Source organism: Rhineura floridana, chromosome 9 (assembly GCF_030035675.1).
Source record: "Rhineura floridana isolate rRhiFlo1 chromosome 9, rRhiFlo1.hap2, whole genome shotgun sequence".
Taxonomy (NCBI): domain Eukaryota; kingdom Metazoa; phylum Chordata; class Lepidosauria; order Squamata; family Rhineuridae; genus Rhineura; species Rhineura floridana.
Window position 1 is genome coordinate 68,315,863 of NC_084488.1, and position 21,165 is coordinate 68,337,027.

The 21,165-nt window shown below is 42.5% G+C and overlaps 1 protein-coding gene across 10 annotated transcripts in view; it reads left to right on the forward strand.

The window, feature by feature from the left end:
- Positions 1 to 798: 798 nt before the first annotated feature.
- INPP4B (inositol polyphosphate-4-phosphatase type II B) overlaps positions 799 to 21,165 on the forward strand; it is a 444,727-nt gene continuing 424,360 nt past the window's right edge. For 6 of the 10 annotated variants that reach the window (XM_061584849.1, XM_061584844.1, XM_061584845.1 and 3 more), the window contains exon 1: positions 799 to 1,279. The gene's annotated coding sequence lies outside the window, so the exon portion shown is untranslated. The remainder of the gene's footprint in view (positions 1,280 to 21,165) is intronic. The other 4 variants (XM_061584857.1, XM_061584853.1, XR_009757936.1 and 1 more) reach the window with 2 other exon arrangements.

Genomic DNA, 21,165 nt, shown 5'->3' on the forward strand with positions numbered 1-21,165 from the left:
TTCACTTACCATAGGAATATCCACCAGTACACAAATTTTGGTCTGAAGTTTATCAAAAAATCTCTTAACATTTTCCATACTAATGACTTTTCAGCTTTCCCTATCAAATCTATGGAACACTTAGATGACTAAGTTTTGCTCTGAAGAACTATTGACATAGTTGCTGGCTGCACAACCAGGACTTCCATTGCGCAGAAATGGAAAACATCACAATATCTGCAGTTAGCACTGTGGCATAAAAATTTGTGGAATCTGGCAATTTCAGAGAAAATAACTCCTAATCTGAAGGTTTCCAGCAGAAGTGAGGATGCAGAACATTTCTATGCAGTTTGGTAGGATTTTATTTCCTACACTACTACTATTAATCTGCATAACTCCTTATCTGTACCTGTAACGTTTGGACATCATAATGACATTTAATATCAAGAGTCTCTCTGTTGCTTTTACTTACCTATATATCACCCTGGGGTTTTTGGTTTGTTTTGCTTGTATGATTTAATAAAACAATTTATTTGCGGGTGGGGAAGCGCCTGGCTATTTATTTTTAATTTTTAAAAAGACTGCCAGCCTACCTGTGAGGTAGGTCATTAGGTGAGAGGAAACTATTCGAAGCACTCATGCTTTTGCGTCCCCAGTAGAGACCGCTCCCCCCTCCCGTTCTCCAGAGAGAGTCTAGCAGAAAACGAGCGCCTCCTGGGCGCCCGGAGGCGAACAACGAGCGGTAGCTTCTCGCCTCTCGCCCTGTCTCGCTTGTACAACAAGAGCGGGTCACCTCTGAGCGCAGCTTTCCGGTGCCGGAGAGAGAGAAAGCAGACGAGCATCGCGCACCTGGCTTCCAGTCTTTTAGAGCGCGTGCGCCCTTGGGCGCTGGGGGTGGCCTACTGCGGAACTCGGGAGTCTCCGGCGGGCTGCGGTGAGGAAGGAGGCGAAAGAGGAGGGGGAGGAGACTCGGCTGGAAGGGGGCGGCGCTACTGAGGGAAAGAATGCGCGCTTTGCTTTGCGCCTTTGGCTTGTGCGAGCAGCTGCGGCGAAGCAGCCAACTTGTATCCGCGCCGCGGATCTGAGGCGCGCTGGGGCTGGAGGTGGCCGCCTGGCAGGCAAGCAAACCAGCACGCTTCTCCTTGCAGTTTTTCTCTCGCCGCTTGGCCAGAGGCTGCTAAAAGCTGCGGACTATAAATAGCAGAAGCTACGGAGTCATTGCGTGCCACAAACCGGGAAGGAACGAACGAACGAACGCAGGCGAGTTGCCGCCGCCTCGCCTTGACGGGGAGGCAACCAGGTAAAAAACAGAAAAAAAGACCTATCACGTTTTCCTTCCGTTGGGGGAGTCTCTTGCAGGAGGGCGCCTTGGGCAAATGGTGGGGGCTGCTCCTCGCCGCCGGCGGGATCAGGTTAGGTGACAGCCTTTCGCCTCTCCCCGCCTCTTCTTGATCCCCTTTCAAGTTTCTTCCTGTTGCAGTTTCGCCGGGAAAAACAAGTCGCAGGAGGCAGGCGCGGCAGCCAGGGAATGTCCGGGGGCTTTGACAGCAGGTGCGCCCCTGGAACCAGGCGAAGTCTCTCCAGGGACCCAGGGCGACAGAGTGGTTGGGCAGCCGGCTCCGTTGGCTGCGGCGGGTGAGGTTTAGACGCGCTCTGGGGGCTCCAAGGCTGCGGATGCTGTTACTTAGACCCTCGAGAAGGGGGTTTTGCCCTTACCTGCGTTCGCCCTTTCCGAGAGGATCATGTTCGTAGTCGCTTTCTCCTCTTGCGAGAGGCGGGAGAGCGATAACAAGGGGAGGGGGGGAAGGGGAGCCTTCCTATCCTCTCTGAGAGGTCCTTCTCCTGCGTGATTTTTCTCTTCCTCTGTCCTGATCAAAGGTCTGTCTCTGGGTACCGATCGAGGCGTCTGCCCTGAAAGATGTGCCAAGATTGCAGCGCAGGCTGGCGGCGGCTACTGCTGCGTTAGACACTGTTAGTTGGAAAGAAGGAAGGACTGTTGTTATTTCGATTGTCACCTTGTGATAAATAACGCGGGGTCCTGCCTGCTCGTTGCTGATCTTTAGAGCTGTATTTGAAACGTTGCATTTCGGTTAGGTTGGGGATGGAACAGAACACAGAAAGAGATCGCCCAGAAATGAAGTAGGATCTCACCCCCCCTCCCCGTTAAGGTTTTCGGTTTTTTGTTAACTTCTCAATACTAGGAGTAGACGTTGGGAAGAAGGCAGAGCTTCTGGGGAACCTCTTAGAGAAGGGGTTTAGTTGTGGGAAGTGGAGTAGATCCCAAGTCGGGGGTATGGAGCTTTTCTTGGCCCACAATTAATACAGTACATGGGGAATTTCAAGCCTATTTAAATATGGGGAAAGAGTGTGGTGATCTAGAATTAATATTGGCCAGAAAAGTTAGAGGAGGCACTTCATGTATCATAATAAATTGGTTTCCTATCTTCCTCTTATTAGGCTAGAATTAAAGTGCATTCATCAGACCTCTTAAAATGCAAATGAACCTCAGATTAATTGGCTAGAGTATGCTCTAAATATTAGTGAATTTTCGGGGCATATTATTTTGAGGAAAGCTATTAAGTGTAGTGTTATCTGGTACACCCCTTTGTATTCTTTCTCTTTGGTAAGCATTTGCACTTGTTAATGGTATAGTTAAATATGGTGTGTTAAATTCTGCACTGGTTAACTTGGTGTTCCTTGTATTTAAATGTGATGCTTTTGTTTTGAGACTGTGCTGAAATATTGACTTAATAGTCTGCAGTCTTTTTTTGGTGATTTTATATATATTACATCACTTCTCTGAGCTGTCTCATTTGGAGGTTTTAAGGGTAGGGGGAGATGTTCTTCAGTCTAGAAGATAATCTATTGGAGAAAATAGAGATTCTCTTTCTTTTTTTGCAATGGCACAAATTGTTACTGGGGATTAAATTGTTGGAAAAGCTTTTTTTAAAAAACACTCTTGGAAATATTGAGGCACTGCCTATGTTTGTTTAGCAGCACTGCATTGGACTTCTTTTACTTGGGATGTTATACAACTGATTGCTTATGTAAAAATTCATTTGCCAACATGGAATGGCACAAATCGGTACAACTGGATGCATACATATGTGTGCAGGATTGGAGCCGATGTCATCTTGTATTGAAGTCCAGGGGGAATTACCCACAGCACATCAAATTAAGTATGCATGAAAGTCTTTATAGGATGTGGGGGCTTTAAATTATTGATGAGTTTCTGGGTTTGCTTCTGGAATCTAACAAAGCACATATGATTTATGTATAGGACACCATTGGTAGTCATTATTTATTTATTATTTGATTTATATCCCACCCTTCCTTGCAGTAGGAGCCCAGGGCTTCACAAGTATCTGGATACTTGTGAAGTAGCCCTGTGGGAATATGTTGCAATGCCTGAAAGGAAGGAAATCAAGGTTTTTTGGTTCTGGCCCATATGATGGGGTAGACATATGGACAAAATTTTGTTCATTAGTACACTTCCACTGGCACAGGATAAGTTGGAGGCAGGCAACTTGGTAGGTGCAGAGGTTCACAGTGGCAATGATGACCCACACCTTTAGGATCCCGTTATTATTATTATTATTATTATTATTATTGATGATGATGAAGCAGAAGTGGTGAGATTCTAAGGGCATTGGCAAGGAAGGTATCTGCATGTGCCAGTCTTTTTTCCATCTTCAGAATGAGGCAAGGGTGTGTTATAACTTGCAGGGCTCAGTTCATGCAGGGCCTGGATTCTGAAATGCCACTGACTTGTTACAGTGGCAACCCCTTACACTTCTAATCTTTACTGTAGGATGCCTCCGCAGGTATGCTTTAACAAGAGTGTCTTAGTAGGTTCTGTGACACTTGGCTGCATGTTGCCCATTCTTAAGTATAATATTTTGTTTTGTTTTTGACACAAAATACAAATTCAAGATGGAAATACTGAAAATTCATACAGGACATGGAACATTCTCCTTGTTGCAGCTGCAGTTGTTTTGTCAACTGGTGGTACGTTGTACTGCAAGAGGAGAAATCCTCTTCATGGTTGTCAATTAGTGAGAAATTTTCCTTGGATTGTTTTCTTGCTTAATTGAGTTAAATGTGTTAGCCATTTCGGATTGAAATAGTTTAAGTATATATTTTAATAAATATTATGAAGATAATCTGAACCCATTACCAAGCTGTTTAGGGCATCACACTTTAAGAAGGATATAGTCAAATTGGAATGGGTCTAAAGGAGAGCAGTAAAGATTGGTCAGTGATATGGAAAGCAAGACCTATGATGAAAGCTGAAAAAACTGGGCATGTTTAGTCTGGAGAAGATAATACTGTGGGAGGACATGATAGATGACACACAGAGAACTAAGACTTGTTCTCTGTTACCCAAAAGGGCAAGACTAGATAACATGAGCTTAAGTTAGAAGATGTCATTTTTTAGTCAAACATTAGGAGAAACTCCTTGAGGGTAAGAGCAGTTTGGCAATGAAACCAATTAACTATATCGGCGTTCGCCAACCTGATGCCCTTCAGTTGTTTTTGACTGTACATGCTGGCAGGGGCTAATGGGAGTTGTGATCCAAAACATCTGGAGGGCACCAGGTTGGTGAAGGTGTGGTAGGCTGCCATTTGCTGGAAGTCTTTAAGCACACGCAGGACAGCTGCCTGTTGAGGATGCTGTAGATTTTGATTTCCTGTACTGAGCTGCAGGTGGTGGTAATACAAGGCTCCCCTTCATGAGTGTGAAGTTTTTCACTGATTTTACTTTAGTACAAATTGTATTCTGCAATTATTGATATTAACAGGTGTGTTTAAACTTCCTTTTTTAAACAACAAAATCTGCCGTTCTCCGTTGGGACTACATCCAGGGGTGTCTCCAAATGAAGCAGACTTTTCATACAAAATATCATTCATAATAATCTTCACCTTTTTTAAAAAAATAGTGTTACATTTTTAAAAAAACCACCCTTTGCTCAGCATTTGGCATTGGCATTTACATGTAATCTTCAAAACCTCATGCTGTTATTTAAAATGGGAGAGGGAAACTGCAGTGGTTTAAGTGAAAAAGGATTGATCCTCACAGTTCTGTATCAGTTCTGGCTGTGCTAAAGAAAGTAGGCTTTGTGAGCCAATAGACTGAGGCTCTTACTACATGTGACATTAAAGGAATATCTTGTTCAGCTTACTCCCTAGTAATTGTGTTTAGCTTGTAACCTCTCACGTGCTATTCATATCATGTGTTCGAATGCTGTTAATGAGGGATACAAAGCAGCAAAGGTACTGTGTTATGTTAGCCATTTTTGTTACAAACAGATGCAATAAAAGCCAGATTTAAGCTGCATTTGTGAAAGATGCCCGAGTTCAGTGGATTTTGTAATACTATGTTCATGAGATTTTTTTTTCTAGTGTGGAATTTCTTTGGATTGTTAAGGACTTATTAAAGTATTATTTTGTCATAAAGCAGATGAAAATATGCTTCTGGGCTTAATTTAAATTGGGGCTGCACCCTAGAATTTGTTTGCAGCACCAGAGCTTTGTCCTGCAAAGTGTGAAGTGAGGGTTTCTCTCTTTATCCTCTGGATGAATTGTACTCTGATTTCAAATGTGATTAAAAGCCCAAATGGTCTGGATATCTCCTGTCTATATAGAAGGCCCTTTCACTCCATATATTATAATACATATCATGTATATAATTAAAAAACCCTGTCAGTTTAGCCTGTCCTATGTTGGCTTAAGCTGAAAAATTGGAAGCTAAGGCTAGTGCCTTAACAGATGTATCCTGTGATTGGCAATGATGTGCAGATTGTGCTTGCTTATAGCTTAGGCTTCATATACCCAGGGCCGGCTCCAGGCATGCCGGGGCCCTTGGGCTCCAGCCTGCCCCGGGCCCCAGCACACACTGCTTGTATTGCACTGCCTGCCCGTTTCCTCACCCCGCCTGTGTTTCCTCACCCTGTGTTTTGCAGCTGCGTGCACAGTGCTGCCCTTAACCAAGATGGCGGCCGAGGTTTCCCTAAGGGGCTGAAGCCTCCACCGCCATTTTGGTTGATGGCACGCATGCGTGCTACACATACGCAGGGCTGCCATCAACCAAGATGGCGGTGGGCACTTCAGACTTAGGGAAACCTCAGCTGCCATCTTGGTTAAAGGCAGTGCTGCGCTTGTAGCCACAAGACACAGGAAAGGTAGGCAGAGCTAGGGAACGGGCAGGTAGTGCTATCTGTGGCAGCGATTCTGCTGCAGATCGCGGAAGGGAGTGCTACTCCCCCACCCTAAAGAGGGACACTTCAGGGGTCCCTCTGGGCCACGGGGCCCAACCTCGCCACCCTTTAGAACCGGCTCTGCATGTACCCCACTTTTCCTCAGTCTTTAAGGGAGGATGGGACCCTGTATTGTCTTATGAAGCATCTGAGCCTCACTCTGTTACTATAGGAATCGTCCTGTGAGTTGTCCCGCGTGTGTTTGTTGCTTAATCTCAACATGATTGTGAATGAATATTTTCCTATTCTGGGTATGCTATTATTACCCTGTATAATAAATTATTAGTATTTTGTATTAATATTATGCGTGTATATGTATCATAGTGTATCTTTGTAACACGTGTTTCAGTTTTCTGTTTCAGTTTTCTGTAAACCTGCTTAGAGATACATTTCTTATTAAGCTGTATATAAATGATATAAATAAATATACCTTTATGTGCTGGCCAAAAAAAAGCTAGTTTAAGTAAATATGTAATAAAACACTTCCACACAGTGTGCAAGCTCAGGCTTTGGTAAATTTCCAGGAGAAGGGAATTCCCAAGTTGAGGGTATAATGTAGGGTTAGAGCGTTGGACCTGGGAGACCAATCAGCCAGGAAGTTTATTTGGTGACCTTGGGCCAGTCTTAGTCTCTCTATCTAACCTATCTCACATTTTATTCTAACCTATTGTTAGAATAAAATGGGGAGGGGGGAGCCACATATGCCACCTTGAGCTTCTTGGAGGGAGAGGTAAGATATAAAAGTAAGAATGCCATATGTGACCCCATCTTTATGGAAGGCACTGGTGATAAAAGTAGGACCTGTACACTCCTTAGGAAAATTTTTTGAATCCATGTATATTCTGAATTGGCTGATATAAAGTAGTTTTGTATATTCAGTGACTAGAATACAGAGAGAGAATAGTGTTATACTTATGTCAGTGTTCTAAAAAGAGAACCTTAGATTCTTTAAAACCAGGAATGGGAAACCCGTGACCTTTCAGTGTTGTCAGCATATAGGTACATCATTTGGAATAAAGTAGTGCCCTGAGGCACACCATAGCATAACTGTCAGGAGGGCTGAAAAATCAGTATTCCAGTGATGCTGTCTGGACTCTGCCATGAACGTGAGGCAAGAGCCACTGTCACACAATATCCCCAGTTCCCATCCCGAGGAGCTGGTCTGGGAGGATACTCTGGTCGATGTTATTGGAAGCTACAGAGAGACGGAGAAGTAGGAGTAAGATTGCACTCTCCTTGTCCCACACTTAGTAAAGGGCTCCCAAGGCCAGCTTGGCCCCATGGCCAGGCCTGAATGGTTCTAGATAATCCATGCCTTATGAGAATTCCTGCAACTGTTGTGACCCTTTCCTCAGTCTTTCCTACGAAGGGGGTATTTGTGATTGGTTGGTAGTTAGTCCAAACCAATGGGTCCAATGCTGATTTCTTGAGGAGTGACCATACCACTGCCTCTTTCAAGGCAAGAGGGACCACTCCCTCATGCAATGAAGCATTAACATGCTCTGGACCCAACCAGCCAAACCTCTTCTGCTAGATTTAGTAAATCAAGAGGGCCAAGGGTCAAAAGGGATGTGGTTGGGCATATAGCTGCAAGCACCTTGTCCACATCAGGCTGCATAAACTGAAACTGATCCCATATCATAGGCTAGGGCATTGGATTATTTGATTGGAAATGTCACAACTATGGAGTCAATGTCATTCTGAAGATAAACAGCTTGGTCCTCAAAATGTGCAGCCAGTTGGTCACAGTGGGTCCTCAAAGGCTCCAGGGGTGCTTCCCCTACAATGGGTATCAGCTTCCTCTAGACTGTCAGAAAGAGCTCCGCTGGTTGGCTTCTAGGGGATGCAATGCAGGCTGAAAAAATGTGTCCTCTTCACTGTCTATACTGCCACATAGTAGACCCGATTATGTGCACTAACCAGTGTTCAGACCTTTTCTGTTATGAACCTGACGTTGAAATTGGTATCTCTTTTGCAAAAGAATCCCCATGATATTCAGTCTCCTTGTACTCTTTGGCTGCCACAGCAGTAGGAGTAATTCCAGCAAAGCAAAGTGCTTTATACACATTTATTGCTGTGCAAATACTCCTTTTCCATTCTGATGCAGTGGTTTCCAGAGTGTTCATTGTATTAGTTAATAGTGAAATAATGTAGGAGTCATGTAAAATCTCTCCTTGCATTCTGAAAGTTGTGTTGACCTCCTCCCTCTTCCTTCACTTAAAAAAGGATGCAAAGGCAGCAAGAAAGAGTGGGTAAAACCAGACAACAGTTTCAAATGAAATAACTTCTAAACAATGTATCAGTTCCCCCCCCCCTTTAAAAATATATGTCAATAGGCTGTATTTTGTATATAGGGAACACCATACTTGCTGGATTACATATATCACAGACATGTTAGTAACCAGCCATTTTCTTTATGAATAAAATAAAAATGCATTATCAATTTTATTTATAGCATTTTTATACCATCTAATATACAAAAAGTGGTTTACATAAAATAAATAAATAAAACAATAACATTTCTCAAATAAAATTTCCTTAACCCCCCCCCCCAAACCCTATTCCTGTCTACATTTTACCCCACTTCACAATCAGTATCACACTGTTCTGCATCTTCTTCATGTTCTGTCCAGGTTGTAGGAGAGAGAATAGTTAAAACAAAGCGCCTATTGCTCTATGATGCATGGTAAAAAGCTGGCTTTTTTCTTTGTAAAGCATATAAAAATGTACAGTAGGTGGCAGCATACAATGCTGAGAACCGTATGTAACTGCATATATAGAGATTTTAGGTAATGAAAATAAACTTTTGAATAAGAATGCAGGTGTATTCTCTTTGTTTCTCAGACCTCAGATATCCCTGTAGGGAGTGTGTGTCTGTTTACTTTGCAATAAATCCCCTGATACTTGAAGACTAATATAATGTGAAGTTGTCTATGTAAATGAGAGCTATGATCAGAGAGAATAGTTTGTGCTTGCTGCTTGTCTTTTAAGGCATTTTATTTTACATGCATCCCTTGTGCAGATAGAAGGTGGAAATAAGCTGGGAGGGCTTGAATGGAACTCTGCTGGAGCAATGAGTCAGGGGAAAATGAGGAATGATCTTGATAGTGCAGGTCTTGCATATTTTGCCACAGTTCAAGAGTTATTATAATGGACAGTTTTGGGAAACTGGTATTTAGGAAAGAAGTCATGGAGTGCCAGCAATCTGCCACTTCTTCCAACTGGGTAATTTATCTCTTTCCTTGCTTTGACCACTAAGTTTTTCACTGGGTTTAGTTAGAATTGATTCAGTTTGAGAGACTGGGGCAAAATGCAGTGCCATGACTAAGCCAGAGTTTGGCAGTTGCGATCCCAGAAAATGAATCTCCTTCCCAGAATAGCAGGCTTGGTAACATGACAAACGAGTTGTCTAACTGAAGTTCTTTTGTGCAGAGCTGTTGCTGCGGTGGCTCATGCCTTTAATTTCCTTACATTAACAAACACCACTATTTGAAATGAAGATTGCTTTTATTTTTGTGATCCTTTGTAGCATAACTAGCACAGGTTCATATCTGTGATGTTTCAAAATCTTGAAAACTGAGTCTCAAGCTTTTTAGGCACTGTACTGGAAGAAACTGTATGTACAGCAACATAAAAATACTTTAAAAATGCAATGTGTTCGTGATTTTGTTGCTAAGTGAATGTAATCGTGTTAAAAATAGGTGGTAATCTTGGAAGAGTAGATGGCTGTTGCTAAGGTTCCAGTTGAAGCCCAGGTGAAGCTAACAAATCAGATTGTTTACATACTATGTGAAACGTCTAATTTAATATTGCAAGTTGTTCTGCAGTTTTGATCCTCAGCTGTCTGGTAGTCTTGGATCCTAAGATTTACAGTAGATGACTGTCCTGGTCCTGATTTATGGGTCTGATGTTGAAGAAAAGAAGGATCTTCCTTAAAGACCCCCCCTGATGAAACTCCTGCAATTACAGTTGTGTTTTTCAAATTGCAATTACTAAAACAAATGTGTTTTTGTAGTTACAAATACATGTTTTCATATTGCATTAGGAAGCTACAATAATTCATTATAAATGTTTAATTCAGCATTGGTTCAACTTGTTTAACAGTTCACTAATGAGGTGTCATGGAGCTACTCATGAATATTTATTAAGGTTTATAGAAACAAAAGGACAGATTATGGTAGTGTTTTGAAATGGAAAAAAATATGCTTGCTCATTTTTAAATATGATGAAATTACCTCTTACATAATGCATTTGGGCACATTATGTTAAAGTGACATACCTGGGCATCTTGCCTGAAGCTATGTTCCACTTCTTTCTCTTTATACAGTCTTATTCAGTTTATCAGAACAACATTCTGCAGGTAAAAATAAAATGGAAATTTGCTTCAAGTTTACTGTGGGATTTCTCAGTAATGTGAACTATTGGACAGTATGTTTTAAAACACAAATATGAAAGGCCTTTCTGTTGGAACTAAGGTTGGTATGGGAATGTGTAGGATTCATAAATATAATTCATAGCTAACTTTTGGGGTTTTTTCTTTGATTTTAAATAATATGTGTGTATCATTGTGGTTTAAAGTCAACTTGAAGTATTTCTAGATATTAAAACTAAAACAAGTTTTATTTTGTAGTTAAAAAGTGTTTCCAGACTCTCAATCAACATGGTAGCTGTTCAGTAAAAGCCAGAAGTTTGGCTTAATATTTTTGGAAAATAATAATATGCAGTTGAGATGAATGATATTGCTGTGCTAAATAATTAAGTAGGTCATCTGGTGGGGTTTTAGCACTGCTGCATGTCCAGCAAGTGCACCTAAGATGAAAATATGGTCTTGTTTATTTTTAATTTTTCTGCTGCATATTGACACTGGCACCCTATATTTATCAATAAAGTAAGATTGGAATTTTGCAAATAGTGGGTTTTTGCCCTAAAAAGCAACTTTCCACATTAATGAATGTTTATATGTATTTATATTTCCATGAAACAGGGGTCATATTCTCTCATTTACTGGAAGTATCTCTCAAAGTAATCATTAGGAGTTGGTGAGGACTAGGGATGGGATCTGTTGCCTGGTGCCAGTTGAACAGCATTCTGTTGACCTAACAGGCTGATATCAATTTGAGTTTATTCTTTGTCCATAAGCTGCTGCTTTTACCGATACATTTTTCTCCCTAGGAAAAAAAATCAAAAAGAAAGTCAGTATTTTTAAAGGAAGTGACAATATTTTTAAAGGAAATGCCAATAAACTGAAGGAAATATTGATAAAAATGTCAATGTTAATATCAATATTTTAGACGCATATTTTTTAAAAAAATGTGTTTCCAAAAATAGCTGCGTAAAATCACTACATAAAAATCCAATCTGCAATGATAGCGAATAATCGAATTCATAGAAAATTCAGATTGGGTGAAATTCTAGCACATCCTTGGTGAGGACAAAATCTGGTGTTACCATTGGCTCAGGATTTGAGTCAGTTTAACTTCTACCAATAGAACTGGTCGGTCCAGTTGCTCCGGAACCAATGGAACATGATAAGGTCTCCTGTGACGAGTTTGCTAAACACTTTGCGGATAAAATCGATCGTATTAAAAGTGAGATTCTGTACACTGTGGATACAGAGAGTGAGCCAGAGGTGAACAGTGTTGCTTCGGTGGCGTGGGATCGGTTCCAGCTTCTTCCTTCTGATGAAGTGGACAACGTGCTTTCAGCTCTAAGGCTGACCACCTGCTTACTTGATCCTTGCCCTTCGTGGCTCATTATGAGCTGCAAAGATAGACTGGGAGAGAGGATCAAGCTGATGATAAATGCATCGCTTGAAGAGGGAATAACACCATCGGTGCTCAAGGAAGCGATAATAAAACCAATTTTAAAAAAGTCCTCCTTGAACCCTCAAGATCTGAACAACTTTCGCCCTGTCTCAAATGTGCCATTCTTAGGCAAGGCAGTTGAGCGGGTGGTGGCTAAACAGTTGCAAGCACACTTGGAAGAAGCGGATTATCTGGATCCATTTCAGTCGGGCTTCAGACCGGGACATGGGACTGAAACAGCCTTGGTCGCCTTGGTAGATGATATGAAAAGGGCGTGGGATAGAGGCGAAGGCACCTTCCTTGTCCTCCTCGATCTCTCAGCGGCTTTTGATACCGTCGACCACACTATCCTCTTGGATCGCCTGCAGAGGTTAGGTATTGGAGGCACTGTATTGCAGTGGTTCCATTCTTTCCTCTCTGGGAGATACCAAAGAGTAGCATTGGAGGAAGAGGTTTCAGATCCCTGGCCCCTCACTTGTGGGGTGCCACAGGGTTCTATCCTTTCTCCAATGCTCTTTAACATCTATATAAAGCCGCTGGGAGCAATCATCAGGAGATTTGGGCTGCAATGTCATCAGTATGCGGATGACACGCAGCTCTATCTTCATTTAAATCTTCACCAAGGTTGGCTGTGGAAACCCTGTCCAAGTGTCTGGAGTCGGTGAGTGGCTGGATGGGAAGGAATAAGTTGAAGCTGAATCGTGACAAAACCGAGGTGCTGTTAGTGGGAGACAAGGGAAGGCTGGGAGATATAGACCTGGTGCTTAACGGGGTACGATTGCCCTTGAAAGACCAGGTCCGTAGCCTGGGGGTCATTCTTGACTCCCAGCTGTCTATGGAGGCTCAAGTGTCAGCTGTGAGCCGGGCAGCTCTGTATCAACTCCATCTGCTACGCCCCTACCTTCCCAATCATCTGCTCCCACCGGTGGTACATGCCCTGATCATCACTTGCCTAGACTACTGCAATGCGTTCTACATGGGGTTACCCTTGAAAACGGTTCGGAAATTACAGCTGGTACAGAATGCAGCGGCGCGTCTAATTGCAGGCAGCTGCCGTAGAGATCACATCACTCCTGTGTTGAAGGAGTTGCATTGGTTACCGGTTGTGTACCGAACCCAATTCAAGGTGTTGGTTTTAACCTTTAAAACCCTATACGGTTGTGGCCCAGCCTGTCTGAAGGAGCGCCTCCAGCATCGACAGGGTTGCCGCTCAACAAGGTCGACCTCAGAGGGCCTTCTCTGGATCCCACCAGTCAAAATAGCTAGGTTGGTGAGGACTCAAGAGAGGGCCTTCTCAATAGTGGCCCCCACCCTCTGGAACTCTCTCCCAGGTGATATACGCCATGCCCCGTCTATAATGAGCTTCTGCAGGACCCTGAAGACTTGGCTTTTTAGGCGGGCGTTTGAGATGGGCTAGTTTTTACTGTTTTCAAATTTTAATTGTTTTATATACTGTTTTATCTTGTACGTCGCCCAGAGTGGCTGGACATCCAGCCAGATGGGCGACTAACAAATTTAATAATAAATAAATAAATAAAATAGGGTTTAAAAACAACACAAGTCACTGTGGTTGCAATACTATACCCTCTTACCTGGAAGCAATGCCCATTCAAAGTTGACAAGCATAGGATTGTGCTGTATTTTACTTTGAACTGTAACCTCTGTTGTATCCTCCAGTTTACTTGCCATACTCTGGTGTAAGGATGCAATGAAAGCTGAAAGATCTTTTTCTAATGTGTTTGTGAGATATATGATAAGCTGACATAATAGTACTTTGCCACTCTTGCCGCTGGCAGTAGGAACCACTGAGATAAAGTTGACGTGTCTCTGAATACCTTTTGTTTGGCTCCTAGTGGCTTACGTGAATTGAGAAGGGCTGAATGTAGCTGCATGTAGTTTTGACATACTGTGGATTTGTTTGCCTCCAGTTGATGCTAGAATGTAGTGCTGTGGTTGGCAACCAGATTGGCTAGTGAACTATTTGAAGGAATTAGGAATATATGGCAGACCAAGAGCCTCTGAAACCTTCATCACTGTTGCTGTTCATTCTCATTATTTCGTTCCACTGTAAACCTCACAAGTTTTGTCAGTGTCTCTTTCTGGCTTGGGAAGGTGAGAGGGAAATGGCCCTCCCCCCCCCTTGTCTGCTGTTCCATCTTGGATCATGCTCCACCTTGACAAGTGGAAGGCAGAATATGTATTAGATTTTTCAGCAGCCATGTGTATTTCTTCCTCTACAGAATGCGGCATTCCTTTTCTTTGCTTCAGTAGTTGAAGAGGAAGATTAAAGAGCAATTTGTGTCTTCTTTCTGTAGACGTCTGAGGAACCAAGAGGGCAGGCAACCCCTTTTTCATTTTATTGCAGAGAGTACTGCAAAGAGCCAGCTGTCACTTGCCACAGCTGCCTTTTGTCTGCTTTTTCAATCTCTTGGGAGACTAGGCTTAAAGTAACATTTTTATCGCAGGGGAATCTTCTTTCAGAAGAGGAGGAGCTCCGCTGTGCCTGTTATTCATTACTAGAAACGCTTTCATACAGGGAGAAATTAAAATGTGAAAAAGTAATTCCCAAATGTGTACAGCTCTGTGGGGGGAAAAAGTTTGTTGAAGAACTAAAATTGTGTCTGAAATGCATCTCCCCCCGCCCCTCAGATGATGCAAAAGATTCAGGGGAGTTGAAATGAGAGGGAAAATTTATCTTTATGCATGGCCACCAGTTGATTTAAAAGCCTGATCCAGGTGCATTTTAAAACTGCATTTCTGCTTTCCATGTATGCTAAACAGCAGGAAAGAGGCTCCAATGTAACTGAGTGAGACATGTTAAATCAGCCTTAAAATGCCTCTTTCTGTACCTAATTCAACACATGATCCTGCGAGGGGTAGTGGCAGATGGATCATTCCCTCCGTCTTTGGCTTATATACCCCTCCCATTCAAGACATTATCTGGAGGGGAACAGCTTACAATGAGACATTGGTGGTAGTCATTGTGGTCCTCTCTAGAAGTTGCTGGATTGCCACTCGAATCATCCCTGACCATAGGCTGTGCTGGCTGGGGGGCACCATGATGGCTACTGCTGCAGTAAGACATCAAGCCTCTGAGGGGGTCTGTAGAACCTTTAAACAGACCTATGCTGCTTATTCCAGTTGTTATGTGCTTTCAACTCGACTACGACTTATGGCAACCCTATGAATCAGCGACCTCCAACAGCATCTGTCATGAACCACCTTCTTCAGATCTTGTAAGTTCAGGCCTGTGGCTTCCTTTATGGAATCAATCCATCTCTTGTTTGGCCTTCCTCTTTTTCTACTTCCTTCTGTTTTTCCCAGCATTATGGTCTTTTCTAGTGAATCATGTCTTCTCGTTATGTGTCCAAAGTACGATAACCTCAGTTTCATTATTTTAGCTTCTAATGATAGTTCTGGTTTAATTTATTCTAACACCCAATTATTTGTCTTTTTCGCAGTCCATGGTATGCGCAAAGCTCTCCTCCAACACCACATTTCAAATGAGTTGATTTTTCTCTTATCCACTTTTTTCACTGTCCAACGTTCACATCCATACATAGAGATCGGGAATACCATGGTCTGAATGATCCTGACTTTAGTGTTCAGTGATACATCTTTGCATTTGAGGACCTTTTCTGGTTCTCTCATAGCTGCCCTCCCCAGTCCTAGCCTTCTTCTGATTTCTTGACTGTTGTCTCCATTTTGGTTTATTACTGTGCCAAGATATTGATAATCCTTGAGAAGTTCAATGTCCTCATTGTCAACTGTAAAGTTACATAAATCTTCTGTTGTCATTAATTTAATCTTTTTGATGTTCAGCTGTAGTCCTGCTTTTGTACTTTCCTCTTTAACTTTAATCAGTATACATTTCAAATCATTACTGGTTTCTGCTAGTAGAATGGTATCATCTGCATATCTTAAATTATAGTCTGGTGTCTCAGCTTTGACCATTCCACCTTAGGTGCCCCTGCTAGGAGTCTAGCCTCTTTATATTAGGATAAATTAGCACTAAAATGCTGATTGATTTTCATGAGGATTTTTTTTTAATGTGAAAATATGGAGAACTGAATTTAAGATTGGAAAGTATGAGAAACAGAGAAATTGTAATTGACACATGCATCCATCCCTACCCAGGGAGGACACACATGCATGAGGACATGGGTGACAGGGCTTGCATGCATGTCCCTGCCCCCTGCCCACATTTTGAGTATTCACATGTTCAAGTGAATATTATGTCTCTTTCAGGGATAGAGAGTCAGGAAGGTCAGCCGCTTAAGAGGAATGCCGAAGAATCCAGGGACAAGATCTGGGGTGGGGTTGCTTTTGGAAGCTATAAAATGACTTTAGTCATCGTTGACCATGTACCAGAACCAATCTCTATTGTTCCTTCTCTCTCTCCACTTTTCCTATGGGGCTGCATTTTCTAAATTCTTGCCAAACTTTTTTATGAAGCTATCCACATTATCTGTGTCGTGTGGGTCTAGCTTCAGTTCTGAGTGAAGACATTTTGTGTATGTTTCCTTTGTGTTTGCAAAGACAGTAGGCTTTGTTCTCTTAAGACACTGGGAACTGGTGAGATGTGGCTGTTGCAAAAAGAAAACATTGGGTTATATTCAGCTACGTTCTCCTCAGAGTAGGCCCATTGAAACGAATGATTCTAAATTAGTCTTGTCTATTAACTTAATGGGTCTATCTGAGTAGGACTAGCACTGAATACCAACCTCAATGGAAACTTAACAGGCTCTGCTTGGCACAATATTATTGAGATGCCACTGGACTGTAAAATCTCTCATCTTCCTGTGACCCCCCAGAATCTCATTGGCCAAAAGTTATCACACCTTTGAGTTTGGAGCTGGGGACAGAACACAACAGTGCTGGACCAATGCACAATGCTTGCAGCGCCTGTCCAGAGCAGAGGCAAACTGACATCCTTCCATCTTCTCGCTCCAACTGCAAGAGAAAGTTCTGATGAGTGGCGGAAGCCTCAGGTTCATCTTTCTTGCCAGAGGCTCCCACCTCACCACAGTGAATGGGGCATATGAGATCATCAAACCCTGTAGAAGTATAGTATAATATAATGCAGTTCAACACTAAGCAGGAAAACCCCATCTGAAAAAAATGCTAACCACTATTTTAAAAGGCTGGTGAGCTGTATACATGAGAGCCACAGTGCTGAACCATCCATGGATGAAAGCTGCTGACTGAACAAACCCTAAACTGTGTAGAGCAGGGGTGAGGAACCTTTGGTCCTCCAGATGTTGCTGAACTATCAAGCAAGCATGGGCAATGGCTAGGGATGATGGGAGTTTTAGTTCATGGTTCATGGTTCATAGTTAACGAGCAAAGTCAAGGAAGCTCTTAGAGGCAAAAAGTCTTCCTTCAGAAAATGGAAGTCTTGTCCGAATGAAGAAAATAAAAAAGAACACAAACTCTGGCAAAAGAAATGCAAGAAGACAATAAGGGATGCTAAAAAAGAATTTGAGCAGCACATTGCTAAGAACATAAAAACCAACAACAAAAAATTCTATAAATACATTCAAAGCAGGAGACCATCTAGGGAGGCGATTGGACCCTTGGATGATAAGGGAGTCAAAGGTGTACTAAAGAACGATAAGGAGATTGCAGAGAAGCTAAATGAATTTTTTGCATCTGTCTTCACAGTGGAAGATATAGGGCAGATCCCTGAACCTGAACTAACATTTGCAGGAAGGGATACTGAGGAACTGAGACAAATAGTGGTAACGAGAGAGGAAGTTCTAGGCTTAATGGACAATATAAAAACTGACAAATCACCGGGCCCAGATGGCATCCACCCGAGAGTTCTCAAAGAACTCAAATGTGAAATTGCTGATCTGCTAACTAAAATATGTAACTTGTCCCTCGGGTCCTCCTCCGTGCCTGAGGACTGGAAAGTGGCAAATGTAACGCCAATCTTCAAAAAGGGATCCAGGGGGGATCCCGGAAATTACAGGCCAGTTAGCTTAACTTCTGTCCCTGGAAAACTGGTAGAAAGTATTATTAAAGCTAGATTAACTAAGCGCATAGAAGAACAAGCCTTGCTGAAGCAGAGCCAGCATGGCTTCTGCAAGGGAAAGTCCTGTCTCAGTAACCTATTAGAATTCTTTGAGAGTGTCAACAAGCATATAGATAGAGGTGATCCAGTGGACATAGTGTACTTAGACTTTCAAAAAGTGTTTGACAAGGTGCCTCACCAAAGACTTCTGAGGAAGCTTAGCAGTCATGGAATAAGAGGAGAGGTCCTCTTGTGGATAAGGAATTGGTTAAGAAGCAGAAAGCAGAGAGTAGGAATAAACGGACAGTTCTCCCAATGGAGGGCTGTAGAAAGTGGAGTCCCTCAAGGATCGGTATTGGGAACTGTACTTTTCAACTTGTTCATTAATGACCTAGAATTAGGAGTGAGCAGTGAAGTGGCCAAGTTTGCTGACGACACTAAATTGTTCAGGGTTGTTAAAACAAAAAGGGATTGCGAAGAGCTCCAAAAAGACCTCTCCAAACTGAGTGAATGGGCAGAAAAATGGCAAATGCAATTCAATATAAACAAGTGTAAAATTATGCATATTGGAGCAAAAAATCTTAATTTCACATATACGCTCATGGGGTCTGAACCAGGCTCATGGGGTCTGAACCAGGAGAGAGACCTCGGGGTTGTAGTGGACAGCATGATGAAAATCTCGACCCAGTGTGCGGCAGCTGTGAAAAAGGCATATTCCATGCTAGCGATAATTAGGAAAGGTATTGAAAATAAAACAGCCGATATCATAATGCCGTTGTATAAATCTATGGTGCGGCCGCATTTGGAATACTGTGTACAGTTCTGGTCGCCTCATCTCAAAAAGGATATTGTACAGTTGGAAAAGGTTCAGAAGAGGGCAACCAGAATGATCAAGGGGATGGAGCGACTCCCTTACGAGGAAAGGTTGCAGCATTTGGGGCTTTTTAGTTCAGAGAAAAGGCGGGTCAGAGGAGACATGATAGAAGTGTATAAAATTATGCATGGCATTGAGAAAGTGGATAGAGAAAAGTTCTTCTCCCTCTCTCATAATACTAGAACTCATGGACATTCAAAGAAGCTGAATGTTGGAAGATTCAGGACAGACAAAAGGAAGTACTTCTTTACTCAGCGCATAGTTAAACTATGGAATTTGCTCCCACAAGATGCAGTAATGGCCACCAGCTTGGATGGCTTTAAAAGAAGATTAGACAAATTCATGGAGGACAGGGCTATCAATGGCTACTAGCCGTGATGGCTGTGCTCTGCCACCCTAGTCAGAGGCAGCATGCTTCTGAAAACCAGTTGCCGGAAGCCTCAGGAGGGGAGAGTGTTCTTGCACTCGGGTCCTGCTTGCGGGCTTCCCCCAGGCACCTGGTTGGCCACTGTGAGAACAGGATGCTGGACTAGATGGGCCACTGGCCTGATCCAGCAGGCTCTTCTTATGTTCACCAACATCTGGAGAGCCAAAGATTCTCCATCCCTGGTGTGGAACTTAGATGGCATTCTTCTGTCTAGTTGGTTGTATTCTGCTGTAAGCTTCCGTTATTGTATGATATAATTTAATTTTTCAGGCAGGTTTTTTTACTAATATTTGACTTGAAGTTTTCCCTGCCTTCCAGCTGCATAATTTGTTTCATAACTTATGACCAAAGAGGCTAACCTGAATACATTTGCACTCATAAAACCATAAATAGGGCATTTTCTTTCTTGCAGGCCCCACTTTGCAATCTGCACAATAGCCTTTACAGTATCTATGTATTGAAAATGCATTATTCAGGAGGACAGCGATACCTTATTATTAGTTTTTCTAACTTTTCTCCCTAAAGGAAAGTTTGGATTAAACCCCTTTTAATATAATGCACTCTTGGCACTTACATTCCATATTGATTTGCATACCCTTGTTTCAGAATTCATTAGCTGAAAAAGATGGGTAAACAGTCCCCTCATCCAGACCCCTGCTGGTTATTGTCCACTTCGTATCTAATATAGTTCTTAAAATCCATTTTTAAGAAGAGATGATAAATGTACAGAGTGCACTGGGGACTTATAAAAGTATTATCAGTAGTCAGAGCTGGGAAAAGTTACTTTTTTTTAACTACAACTCCCATCAGCCCAATCCAGTGGCCATGCTGGATGGGGCTGATGGGAGTTGTAGTTCAAAAAAGTAACTTTTCCAAGCTCTGTCAGTAGTGTAGTAGCAAATTCAGAAGGGCAGGGCGCCTTCATGAATGATAGTCATGTGCTGTGCCCTTTCACAGCCATATCACCTTGCTTGTTTGCTCTCTGTCATCTCCACACGACTCAGTCCTTCCCGCATCTCCCACAACAGATGTCCCTAGGAGCCAGTCAGTATGAAAGAAGAGTGTGTTAGCTACTGAGAATTTTCTCAGTGGCTGACTTACCTCCTTTCATTCTGATTGACTCCAATCAGCAGGAAAGGACAAGAAAACATGTTAGAATATTCTTTTTAGTGGCTAACACACTCCCCTCTCATGGTGATTGGTCTGTAGGACACTGGAAGTCATAGGGACCTAACTGGGACCCTGTTCCCCCAAAAGTAAGGGATCTAAGCCCCCTCAAGATCCTGGACAGCTACACTCCTGAGTATTATACATCACACTGCATACTTTTTGAAAGACTAAAACATATTTTCTCTTCTGGTTGCATGTAGTTTAATATCCTCTGAGGGTATTAAATAGAATGGTTTCAAACAGTCGTTCCTACCAATATGCTTTATCAATTGTGTACTAACATTGATCTTGCCAGTTTAGCCCTAGGCTATCATATGATTCCAGTTACTTAGGGGAGAGAGTAGGGCTGTGCACTCTCTCCTGCCCCTTCTGCCATGTCCCCATTGCCTGACCTCACAGCCTCCACATGTTGGAGAGGAGAGGTCTGAAGAAGCAGCTTACTCTGTGCATCGAGGGCTCCATGAAATATAGAACCATGCATGATCAGACTTCTAAATAATGATAATAAAAAATGGAAATGGACTGCCTTCAAGTCGATCCTGACTTATGGCGACCCTATGAATAGGGATTTCATGGTAAGCGGTATTCAGAGGGGGTTTACCATTGCCTCCCTCTGAGGCTAGTTCTCCCCAACTGGC